This window comes from Solanum verrucosum, unplaced genomic scaffold (genome assembly GCF_900185275.1).
Source record: "Solanum verrucosum unplaced genomic scaffold, falcon-dt-bn FXZP01000110.1, whole genome shotgun sequence".
NCBI classification, from domain to species: Eukaryota; Viridiplantae; Streptophyta; class Magnoliopsida; order Solanales; family Solanaceae; genus Solanum; species Solanum verrucosum.
Genome location: NW_026020370.1, coordinates 601,188 through 614,641, shown reverse-complemented (window position 1 = coordinate 614,641; position 13,454 = coordinate 601,188). Strand labels below are relative to the sequence as shown.

Genomic DNA, 13,454 nt, shown 5'->3' with positions numbered 1-13,454 from the left:
AATAAATAGATCAATAATTCATTGTTTCAGGTAAGATATGGAGCATGAAAAAAGATGCATGCTTGCATGATTTCAAAGAACATCGCAAAGTATCTATTTTTTTTTCTCTTTTTTCTTTGTTGATTCATTTAATTAAATCAGACATCAACTGCTAACTATTATGTTTTAAGGAGATATCTACCATCAAATGGAGTCCAACTGGTGCTGGTACAAGCAATACGAATCAACAGTTGTTGCTGGCAAGTTATTCTATCTATTGGTACCAATCATGTTATCATAATTTTCTTTCACATGTGGTGGTAGCAATAGGTTCTCAGTTACATGTATGTTACACATCAGTATTGTATATAATGGTTGGATCATTGTTCATAGCTAAGAAATAAAGTTTTTATATTTGTCCAAACACCCCCTTCATTCTTCATCATCCTCTCCATGGTTCCATGACACCTTCTTCCATGGCTGACTAACTTCATCCCCTTTATATAACTTACCAGTTGTTCGCTTCCCCATCTCATATTTCGCGATACATTCCTTCCTCACCTTACTTATTTGCCTTCCACTAGGACAACACCTTTACCCTGCCTATCAAGGTTTAGGTCGATAGGAAGTAATTACCAAAAGCTTTATCTCCTTTTTAGGATATAAACTCTAGTCTCCATGATCTTCACTCACTTTAATGATAAATATTTAATGTCACGCCCTGAGCCTACCCCCAGAATGCGAACACGGGACATAGAATCATGAGTGACCCGAAGCTAACCCTTCTGGCATATCATACGCATATGAGAAAAAATTATTTAAAAAAAGATTGTGCGGAAGCTTAAAACATCATCAAATTTCAATGATGGGGAATACCCATTACAATCTAAATAAATAAACTGAGAGTTTAATGACAACTGAAAGATGAAACTCCAAAGCTAAAACTGAATCTAACTATGTCTGAAATAAAGTCTCTAACTGACTAGTGATGTTGGGACATGCCCCAGCTAAATCCAGCAAAAACTGAAACTAAAGAGTGAAAGTAGAAAGGTAATCATGTCAATCGCCTCAAAGAATGAGGACTCAGCACTGATGCTGCTTAACTGTAGATCGGGAACCGATCTAAGCGTCATTTGAATGCTGAGGACCTGAACCTACCTCACGAGAAGATGTAGCACAAAGTATGCATCAGTACTTGAAAGCAACTGAGCATGCATGATAGAATAAAGGTGAATAAAACATATAACTGAACAAAGCAACAAAGCAATGATATAATCTAAACATGATTATATGCTAAAACATTCTGAACATAAACTATTTAAATATAATGACTAAGTTTATAATATACTGAAACTGAATGTTGAACCGTAACTGATAACCTTGTTAATACACAAGAATATGTCTGTGGGAGATAGTAATAACCGACATAAAACCACATGAGCTAAATGTAGAGACCGATGTATGAGCCCTATCGAGATGACCCAATATCCCCTTCCAAGGGTATAGAGGCATGACTGGCGTGATCACTAAGTATAATGCCCATTCAGGGGACTTACCTACTAGGCACGTAGTTCTGGGACTATGAGGGTGACTGACCCTAGTCCAAATCGGTATTAAGCCTATTCCCAATAAAATGAATGAAATACAACAAACTGTAATAAACTGAATAGCTAAAGATTCTAACTTATCAGCTGTAAATGCAATATTAATATACTGATAATGAAACATTCTTAACTGGAACCTGTATAACTTAATAAACTGACCCGGCAAGTGTAATTCATGAACTAAACGAATCTACAAAACTAGGGTTTTGAGTTTCAAGATAGAACTAAGAAATAATTTCACTAAAAATATGATAATCTGATTTGGATTGGTCTAAATACTGAATCACAACATAAATTCTGAAATTCTAAAAACCCTAAGTCTAACATAATATAGAGAATCAAGAATTTGACAGAATTCTAGGGAACTAATGGCTGAAAGGAACCCACTAGTGAGATCCCACATACCTGGTGACGAAATTCATGGAGAAATCTTTCGATTTTGGGGCTGGAACTGATGAAAACCTTGCTGCGTTTTCATGATAGGCTACTCGATATTCTCTCTCTCTTTCTCTAAGTTTTCGCTTGATTTTGGTGAATGATTGATTTGGATAATTTCTAATTTAGTTGTAAGGCTAAAAATGAACAAAACGACGTAGTTTAGGGGTTAAACGACGTAGTTTAGGGGTCCAGCACATAGGGAAAAGAAAAAATGACCCCTGACTTAAAAGCTATCGGGGGTCACCAACGGTCCATTCTGGTTGGCCGTTGTTTGGTAACTAGGAGCTAGAAGTTATGGTCTCGATCCATGGACCAGGAAAATGACCCGTGGGATGACCTACAGTCCGTGGGTCTGGCCGTGGGTCGACCCTTAGACCAAATTTTTTGAACTTTCTAGGGAGGGCTGCAGGTGGTCATCCACGGACCCCATCTACGGTCTGTGGGTCACCCTACGGTATTTGGGTGGCCCCAACAACTTCTGAAATTTGTATTCAGGTCTTTCTAGGATACGGGGTGTTACATTATCTCCCCCTTGGGAACATTCGTCCTCCAATGAAGACTAAACTAGCTGAATAAGGAGGGAAATAGTTGCAAACCCTACCACTAAACACAGGAAACTGAAATCTGACTGAACTAAGTTCCAAGAACATGCAATTATACTGCATATGCAAGTGTAGCTGAAGGAACAAGATAATAAGACTGAATCTATGCATGAATGACTGAAAAAATGGAGAGGAACTATTACCTCACGCTAGAATGGAAATGAAAGGAAAGAGATGAGGATAATTGGCCTTCATGGCTGCTCCTGCTTCCCAAGTAGCTCCCTCTACAGACTGAATCCTCCACAAAACCTTCACTGAAGTGACTTCTTTATTTCTCAACCTTCGAACTTGATGATCAAGAATCTCAACTGGCACATAGTCATAAGTGAGACTATCTTTCACAGCCACACTTTCCAATGGTAGTATGGATGTTGGATCACCCACACACTTCTTCAACAACGAAATGTGAAAGACCGGATGAACTACTGCTAGTTCTGCTGGCAACTCTAACTTATAAGCCATTTTACCAACTCTTTTCAAGATCATGTAAGGGCCTACATATCTAGGACTGAACTTTCCTTTCTTGCCAAATCTCATCACCCCTTCATAGGTGACACTTTCAGGAAAACCCAATCATCAAGTTGGAACTCCAAGTCTCTTTTCCTTACATCTGCATAGGACTTCTGATGACTCTGGGCTGTCTTAAGTATACCTCTGATGAGCTGAACTTTTTCCATGGCATCATGAATCGAATTTGGCCTTATCAAGGTTGCTTCACCCACTTCAAACCACCCAACTGGAGATCTACATATGTAGCCATACAATGCCTCATAAGGGGCCATCTAAATACTGGAATGGCAACTATTATTATAGGCGAACTCTATAAGAGGAAAGTGATCATCCCAACTTCCCTTGAAATCGATCACACAAGCTCTCAAAATGTGCTCTAAGGTATGAATGGTACATTCTGCCTGACCATCCATCTGTGGATGAAATGTTGTACTAAGATTAACCAGAGTACCAAGACCTTTCTGAAATGACTTCCAGAAATGAGAAGTAAATTGAGGACCTCTATCTGAGATGATAGACAAAGGAATCCCATGCAACCTAACTATCTCATTAATGTAAAGCTTGGTGTAATCCTCCGCCGAATATGTAGTCTTAATAACCAAAAAGTGCACAGACTTAGTAACTGTGTCAACTATCACCCAAATAGTGTCATGCTGTCTGGGAGTACAAGGTAAACTTGTAATGAAATCCATGTTGATCACTTCCCACTTCCAAGTAGGAATATTGATCTCTTGAGTCATATCTCATGGCTTCTAATGTTCTACCTTCACTTGTTGACAATTGGGGAACTTAGCCACAAAATCTGCTATATCCTTGTTCATGCCATTCCACCAAAAGACTTCCCATATATCACGGTCATCTTAGTCTCACCTGGATGAATATATTACCTGGAGTTATGGGCTTCTGTAAGGATCTGCTATCTCAACTCTTCCACCTTAGTAACACATAAACGACCCTGATAATGAAGCTCACCATCTCCCCCTTGGGAAAAAACCTTAACTCTCTGCAAATGAACTGCACCCTTCAATTGTAGTAATATTAGATCACTGTCTTGTTTTTCTTTAACCTCCGCTACCAATGAACATTCTGACCCATTTTGTACTGTCACACCACCATCTGATATGCTTATAAGGTAAACTCTCAAGCGAGAAATCCTGTGAACATCTTTCGCTAGTTCTTACCGTTCTTCCTCAACATGCGTTATATTACCCATAGATAGTCAGCTAAGAGCGTCTTTTACTGCATTGGCCTTACCAGGATGGCAAAGCACATTCATATCATAGTCCCTGAGTAACTCAAGCCATCTCCTCTGGTGAAGATTCAATTCTTTCTAGGTGAACACATACTGAGGTTCTTATGATCTGTGAACACATCTACATGAACACCATACAAGTAATAACTTCAAAACCTTAAGGGCCAATACTACGGCTGCAAGCTCGAGGTCATGAGTCAGATAGTTCTTATCATACACCTTAAATTGTTTAGAAGCATAAGCTATAACATTACCTCGCTGTATCAACACACAACCTAGGCCAACTCAGGACGTATCACAATAGATCACATAACCGTCTAAACCCTCTGGTAGAGTTAAAACAGAAGTTGTAGTCAACCTAGTTTTCAGTTCTACAAAGCTCTTCTCACATTCATCTGACCACTGAAACTTAACCTTTTTCTGAGTTAACTTAGTCAATGGAGAAGCTATGGATAAAAATCATTCCATGAACCTTCTGTAATAACCAGCTAAACCCAAGAAACTTCTGATATATGTAGGAGAGGTAGATCTGGGCCATTGTTTCACTGCCTCTATTTTCTGAGAATCCTCTTGGATCCCTTCGCTAGACACAATATGCCCCAGAAAAGCAAGTGACTACAACCAAAACTCACATTTGCTAAACTTAGCGAATAACTAGCGATCTTTGAGAGTTTGCAAGATAACCCTCAAATAAGTCGCATGTCTTTCCTCATTTGTAGAGTAAATGAGGATATCATCAATAAAGACGATAACGAACAAGTCCAAATACTGCTTGAACGCTCTGTTCATTAAATCCATAAAAGTTGCAGGAGCATTGGTTAGTCTAAATGACATAACTACAAATTCATAATGAATATACTGAGTTTTAAAGGCTATTTTCAGAATGTCACTATCTCTGACTCTAAGCTTGCTGATAACCGGATCTGAGGTCTATCTTTGAAAAAATTACTAACACCCTGCTGAAGATGGTCAAACAAGTCATCAATCCTGGAGATGGGATATTTATTCTTGATTGTGACTTTGTTCAACTGCTGATAGTCAATACACATCCTGAGAGAACTGTTATTTTTTTTAACGAACAACACTAGTGCACCCAATGGAGAAATACTAGGTCTGATGAAGCCCTTATCTAGAAGGTCTTTCAACTGTTCTTTCAATTCACTAAGCTCAGTTAGAGCCACTCTGTAAGGAGGAATCGAAATAGGCTGGGTATCTAGAAGGAGATCAATTTTGAAGTCGATTTCCCTTTCGAGCGGAACTCTGGGAAGAACTTCAGGAAACTTATTTACTACTAGAACTGACTCAAGATTTAGGGTTTCAGAGTTTGAATCCTTAACCCAAACTAGATGATAGATATAACCCTTTAAGATAAACTTTCTAGCCTTAAGGTAAGAAATGATACGACCCATAGGCTCTAAGCTATTACCCTTCCATTCTAATATTGGTTCGTCTGGAAACTGAAAACGAATGATCCTAGTTCTACAGTCGATTAAGGCATCACAAGATTGTAACCAATACATGACTAGAATGATATCAAAGTCTACCATTTCTAACCCTACAATATCTGCTTAGGTGACTTTCTGAGAGACTGTGACAGAGTTATTTATGTATACCCATCTAGCCATAACTGGGTCACTAGCTAGAGTAGAGACTAAGAAGGGTTCTGAATGAGTTTTTGGACTGACACCATAGTTTATTTCTATATATGGAGTTACAAAGGAAAGAGTAGACCATGGATCTAACAAAGCATAAACATCTAAATGAAAGACTCGTAATGTACCTGTGACCACATCAGGAGAATCATTCTCATCCTTGCGAGCTTGAAGAGCATACATTTTGTTTTGGCGCTGACCGCCACCTGTACCAGATGAGTTACCCTGCTTAGTCGGGCGACCTGCAGGTGCTGATGAAGTTGTGGACTGAGCTCTACCATTATTACCTCTTTGACCCTGTTTAGAAGAAGGACAATCTCTCAACCTATGACCTATCTGACCACCCAAAACATCATTCCTTTCTTGCAAGATACTCGCCCAGATTGTTCTTACCACACTTAGGACAAGTTTGGTAGGTCCTAGTACCTAAAACACTCCCCTAAGATTTAGAGCCTAGTGCCCTACCCTTATGATCATGTCGAAACATGCAGGATGGAACACTGGCTGATGAAGGTGCTGGAGCTGAAGATTTCTACTGAAACTACCCAATTTTTGCTAAGATTAATCATAGTTGCCTTTCCTAGACTTTTTGTTGTCCTTAGCCTATTGCATAATCTTGTCTCCCTTAACCTACTGAGCATGAGTCATAATCCTAGAGATATTCATGTGATCAAACAACATAGCACTCCTGCACTCTGTCTTCAGTAAGTTAGACACACCAAATAGAAACTTAGACATCTGTGCCCTCGAATTAGCAACCATAGGCGAGGCATACCTGGAGAGTTAGGTGAACATGAGTCTGTACTCTTGGACTGACATTGTACCTTGCCTCAAATTCATGAATTCCTGAACGTTAGCCTCCCTCAACTCTCTCGGAAAGAATCTATCCAAAAAATCTCCAGTAAAGCATTACCAAGTCACAGGATCTGCATTCTCACCGCTGTTTTCTTTCCACTCCGTGAACCATATGTGAGCTATATCCTTGAGATTATAGGACGCCAACTCTACTCTATCATTTCCGGTAGCCTACATCACTCCAAAGATTTTCTTGACCTAATCAATGAACTTCTGGGGATCTTCTCCAACTTGCGACCCTAGAAACTCAAATGGATTAATCCTTACAAAATCATGGACCCTAGCCGCCACTAATCCACCACCAGTATTTGCAGGAACTGCAACCTACTGATTGTTCTGGTTGATCACACTCTGAGCCAGAGGCTGAATAGCATTCTAAAACTCTGCATTCGAAACTTCCTGATCTGGGACTAGAGGAGCTGCGTTAGCGTTGCCTACATTAACATTCCTTTTGTAAGCTCTACGAGGAGGCACGATCTGAAACACATAACGACAGATTAGAAAAGAGAAGTTGGATCATACCTTACACAAGATAAGATTAAAAAAGAAAGTGAAGTTTTCCTAAAACATTTCGTAGTGCACTTCACACCAATGAAAAGGACACTACTTAGTGCGGATTTTCAGACATCCTAGGACTCTTAAACCTAGTAGATACCAAGTTTGTCAGGCCCCGAGGCTACCCCCAAGATGTGGACACAGACCTAGAATCATGAGTGACCCAAAGCTAACCATGTTGGCATATCATAAGCATAGGAGAAAAATTGATTAAAGAAAAGACTGTGCGGAAGCTTAAAACATCATAAAACTAGAATGATGGGGAATACCCAATATTTATCTAAATAAATAAACTAAAAGTATAATGACAACTGCAAGATCAAACTCAAAAGAAAAAACTGAATCTAATTATGTCTGAAATAAGGCCTCTAACTAACTAGAGATGTTGGGACAAGCCCCCAGCTAATTCTAGCAAAAATTGAAACTAAAGACTGAAAGTAGAAAGGTAATCATGTGAATCGTCCTCTAAGAATGAGGACTTACCACTGATTCTGCTGAACTGGAGATCGGGAGCCGATCTAAGCATGATCTGAATTCTAAGGACCTTAACCTACATCACAAGAAGATGTAGCGCAGAGTATGCAGGAGAGAATAAAGCTGAATAAAATATATAACTGAACAAAGCGACAAAGCAATGATATAATCTGAACATGATAATATGATAAAACATGTGGAGCATGAACTATTTGAATATAATGACCAAGTTTATAGCATATTGAAACTGAATGCTCAATTGTAATTGATAACCTAGTCAATACACTAGAATCTGTCTGTGGGAGCAAGTAATAACCGATATAACCACATGAGCTGAATGTGGAGTCCGATGTATATGCCTCATCGAGACTGGCGTGATCACTAAGTATAATGCCCACAAAGGGTACTTACCTACGGTCCATGTAGATCTGGGACTATGAGGGTGACTCACCCTAGTCCAACTCAATATTAAGCCTAATCCTAATAGAATGTCGGAAATACAACAAACTGTAATAAACTGAATAACTCGAGATTTCTACATATCAACTGAAAATGCAACATTAAAATATTGATAATGAAACATTCTTAACTGAAGCATGTACAACTGAATAAACTGACCTGGCAAGTGTAATTCACGAACTAAACTAATCTACACAACTAGATTTCTGAGTTTCAAGCAAGAACTAAGCAATAATTCCATGAAAAGCATGATAATCTGATTTGGATTGGTCTAAATACTGAATCAAAACATAAATTCTAAAATTGTAGAAACCCTAGGTCTAACATGATATAGAGAATCAAGAATCTGACTGAATTTTAGGGGCCTAATGGGTGAAAGGAACCCACTAGTGAAATCCCACATACCTGGTGATGAAATTCACAAAGACATCTTTCAATGTTGGAACTGATGAAAGCCTTAATGTATTCTCCTGAAGGCCTGCTCAACTATCTCTCTCTTGCTCTAAATTTTTTCTTGATTTTGGTGAATGATTGATTAGGGTATGTTCTAATTTAGTTGTAAGGCTAAAACTGAGCAAAACCATATAGTTTAGGGGTTAAATGACGTAGTTTAGGGGGTCCAACGCATAGGGAAAAGACAAAATGACACCTGACTTAAAAGCTGTCAACCTTGGGTTCTTTGGGGTTGACTTACCTCTAAAATATTTTCTAGTACACTATTCCCAAAGGCGCACCTAAAGCCCCAACGAATTTAAAGCCCCAAGATTCGAGTTCAAAGACTTTCTCAAGTTGATCAAAGAATTCAAGATGTTGAAAATGAAAGGTGTGATCGCCATGTATTACTTCATGCTTTTTTAGAGCATGTGCCTACTGTTTTTCTGGAGTTGGTGGAACAACGCATTCAATAACTCTTTAACAAAATTTAAACCCCGGAAGTAAAAGGGAGGACCCTTTCCCGAGACAGGGAAGACCTTATTGAAAGGATGGCCTTCCGGATCTGCGGAAGAAACAACTAATATTCATCAGTTGACTCTTTGGAGTTTAAGAAAGTTTAAATAAGTGGTAGATGCAAAGTAGTGTGTTCTTCTTTTTCTTTGTTTAGTGGAGATCTACTTATTGTGTTTCTTCTTTTTCTAAAATTACACTAACTTAGTGAATGAAATGTGTAGTAACTCTTGTGATCACTTGTTGAAGGTTGAGAGTATTTCTTATGCTGTTGAGTCCTCAAAGAATGATAGTATCTCATAGAAAAACAAAAGTATTGAACCATTGGATGGAATGAATGACTTATGGAAACGATTGAACAAATTGGTAACAAAATTTGATACCTTAGACAATTCCAAAGTTCCAATTCCAAAGTTCATCAGTAGTTCTCCACTAATCAATCTTGATGATTATGAAAATGAGGACGACGATGATAATGAAGAAGAAGACGATGAGAATGTGACTTCGCCAGAAGTTAAGGAACACAAAGTTAGCAAACAAAATGTTTTACAAATAATTAGATGTTGTTCAAGCTATAAAAGCACTATCAAGTAGTAATAATAATAATACTGATAAAGAAAAAGGGAAAAAGGGACGATGTAAAAGAAAGAAAAAAGAAAAAAATAATCCTCCTCCTCTTGCTCCTCTTATTGGCCATGGTGGTGATGGTGATATTGATGGTGGTGGAAAAAATATTAATTTGGCACAAGTTCATGTTACTACTGAGACAACAGGGGGTACAAGGAGTGGTAGTACAAGAGCAGTGGATGAACTCTTTCATTCACTACTCTTGTACTACCACTGCTTGTACCTCATGTTGTATCAGTAGTAATTTGAAGTTGTTCCACATTAATATTTTTTCCACCACAACATCCATCACTATCACCACCGCGTCCAATAAGAGGTGGATGAGGAGGACTATTTGTTTATTTTTCTTTCTTTCACATCGTCCCTTTTTCCCTTTTCATTTATCAATATTCTTATTATTACTAATTGATGGCGCTTCTATAGCTTGAACAACATCTAATTTTTTAAGAACATTTTGTTTGCTAACTTTGTGTTCCTTAACTTTTGGCGAAGGCACATACGCATTGTCTTCTTCTTCATCATCATTGTCGCCTTATTTTCATAATCATCAAGATTGATTAGTGGAGTACTACTGATGAACTTTGGAACTGGATCTTTGGAATTTTCCAAGGTGTCACCTTTTGTTACCAATTTGTTTAATGGTTCCCAGAAGTCATTCATCTCATCCAATGATTCAACACTTTTGTTTTTCTTTGAGATACTATCATTCTTTGAGGACTCATCGGCATAAGCAATACTCTCCACCTTCAACAAGTAATCATAAGAGTTAGTACACTTTTCATTCACGAACTTCGTGTAATTTTTGACGCAAAGGTTTATGCTATATGTCTTTGTTGTGTTTACATGTATCACTAGTAGTCTTCAATGCTTCTGTTGTTCACTTTTTAATGTATATAGAATGATCTCAATCTCACTCATAATCGCCATGCGAGTAAAATAATTCGGAGATATAATTTCACTTTAGCCGTCCAACAAATGGAATTTTTGTGTGTGTTGATTTAATGTATTACACCTAACCTTTTATTTCCTTTAGCATATTGGTTTTGTTTTATTGTCTATATGTGTAGTGCTTCATTTGACTCCACTGTAAAGCTATGGGATGTATAACAAGGGCGTCTTCTTCAGAGCTTGAATGGACACAGGTAACGGATGTGAACTCATAATGTCTACTTGGACACTGGAGATAAAAATAAGGACTCTTAATCAAATTATACTTTTTAACTGTCAAATACAGGCTCAAGTATTCAGTGGTTTGTTTACTCGTATTCAATTGAACTATCGATAACCTATATACCTATTCCTTTTATTTGGGTGGGGATGTGAGGGGAGGGGAGAGGAGTGAAAATAAGTTAAAGGTATCGTTCTTGTGGAATGTTTTTATTTTTTACTGAGTAGGTTCTCTTCCATTTTAAATCCAGGGAAGCTGTTTACTCTGTTTCATTTAGTCTGAATGGTGAATACATGGAAAGTGGTTTATTGAATAAATGCATGAATATATTGTGAGTGAAGGTGGCCAAAATTGTAAAAACTTACAATGGCGATGACAATATTTTTGAAGTGTGGTGGAACAAGGAAGGCAATAAGGTTGCAACTTGTTTTGCAAACAAAAAGTTTTGTGTGTTAGATATTCAACTGTAGAGGTTGAAGAATAACTTTAAAAGGTCTTGGGAACATAGAGGTAGGAATTTCACAATTGGAGAAGCTATACCTTGTAGAATGCAGATTGTAGATACAATATTTTATTTGTCACCGGTGTTCGATTTACCCACATTGTCAATTCCTTGCTTGAAATTAAGCCAAAAATTCTAAGGGATCATTTCGATACTGGATTATTGTATGGAAATTATAATATAAGGATTTAAAATATCCTACTTGAGTTTCTTTTTGTTTTTAATATTAGGTGCATGCATATTTTTCATCATGTTTTGCCTAAAGCATCTACATGCATGTAAATAATCTCCTTTTGAAAAGTACAAACGTTGTACCTTCAAGTTGATATTATACCTTATGTTTCTCTTAAATTACCAATATCAATTTTTCATTATTGTGTTGGAATTATAATATTTGGATTTATGCAGTTATTTGGACATGTGGTGTAAGAATTTGTTTGGTATCTTTATTTCCTTCCTTCCTTTTAGGTTTTTCAAAATCGAATAGTAACCGATAAGCCAACCGCAAAATTGACTTATGGTTTATTGGTTAATGGTTATCAAATACTATGTTGGGGAATCGGGAATGGATTAAAATTTTATAATTAATGGCTTATCGATGTGGGGATGGATTATTCAATTTCCTTATTGAGTAAACCGTTAACCCGTTAAGAGTTACCATACTTACATTTTTATTTTAGGTATATTAGCCTCATTTAATATTTTACCATTATACATAACAATAATTATATATTTTTCTTTTCTTAGTCCTAAATCTTAAAAGCTAAAGCCATAAAGCCATGAAAACCTATTTTCTTTTCTAATGATGTCTATTTTTCTTTAAAGAATATAGTGCAAGTCAGAAAACTCATAAAAGCACTGAGGATATGCAGATTAAATGTATGCAATAATTTATCGAGTCATTTACAAAGATGCTTCAAATGGACAATGAAAATGTTGTTGGGATATATACTATTAACCATGTGTTAAGAAATAATATTTATTATAGAATAAATATTTGCCCAATTTTAATAGATCATATATTCGTTTATGGTGTCTGTTTACTTATATAGTAGATGATTTAGTGTGTAGAGTTTTAGCTTATACACAGAGGATTAAATCATCAGTTCTTATAAGTATAAGTTTTCTGTTCACAATCTAGGATGAAAATTGGACATTCCATCGGTATGATTGTAGCACAAGATTATATGTAATTTGTCTTGATTATGGGAACGGTATAGTTTTAACTTCTTGTGCTAGTGCATTTTGTATGTATTGAACGGAACCGAGTAGAGATAGTTGTTTTAGACTGACTGACAAAACATATTCTCTAAACTATTAAATGTACATATATTATTAATCTTGATATAACTGTTATGATCTGTATATATTAATTATCGTTTTGATTTATTAAAAGGTGAGATTCTGAGATGGGTCAATATGCCTGGTAAGTTGGATGATAATAATATATATTGGTGAAATAATAAGTTAGTTGATAGAATTCATGTCTCGTTATAGAGATTGATTGATATGCCTTTTTGAGAAACTTATAAGTTTTCAGCGTGTCAAACCTTGCAAGTGGATTTATGAATTCGACACATGAAATAAGTTAAGTAGTGCTCTAAAGGAAATTAATCATTAGGTTAAATTCTTCAGTAATTTAATTTATTGATTAATATCTGAAATCATAACATGAGGAATTACCTAAGTGTTTAATGGGGAATTACGAAATATAAATAGAGAAGTGCAATTACGAATTTCTAGTGGAATAATTCAAATTAATTAGTTTGAATTATTTCCATAATAGGAAGCCTCAATAATTAATTATGTGGTCCCTCCAGTGCCCATATTTA

At 36.7% G+C, this 13,454-nt stretch overlaps 1 pseudogene; it reads left to right on the top strand.

Annotated features, from left to right (window-relative positions):
• Window positions 1-11,590, top strand: part of LOC125838310 (WD40 repeat-containing protein HOS15-like) — a 63,447-nt pseudogene extending 51,857 nt beyond the window's left edge.
• Window positions 11,591-13,454: the final 1,864 nt, after the last annotated feature.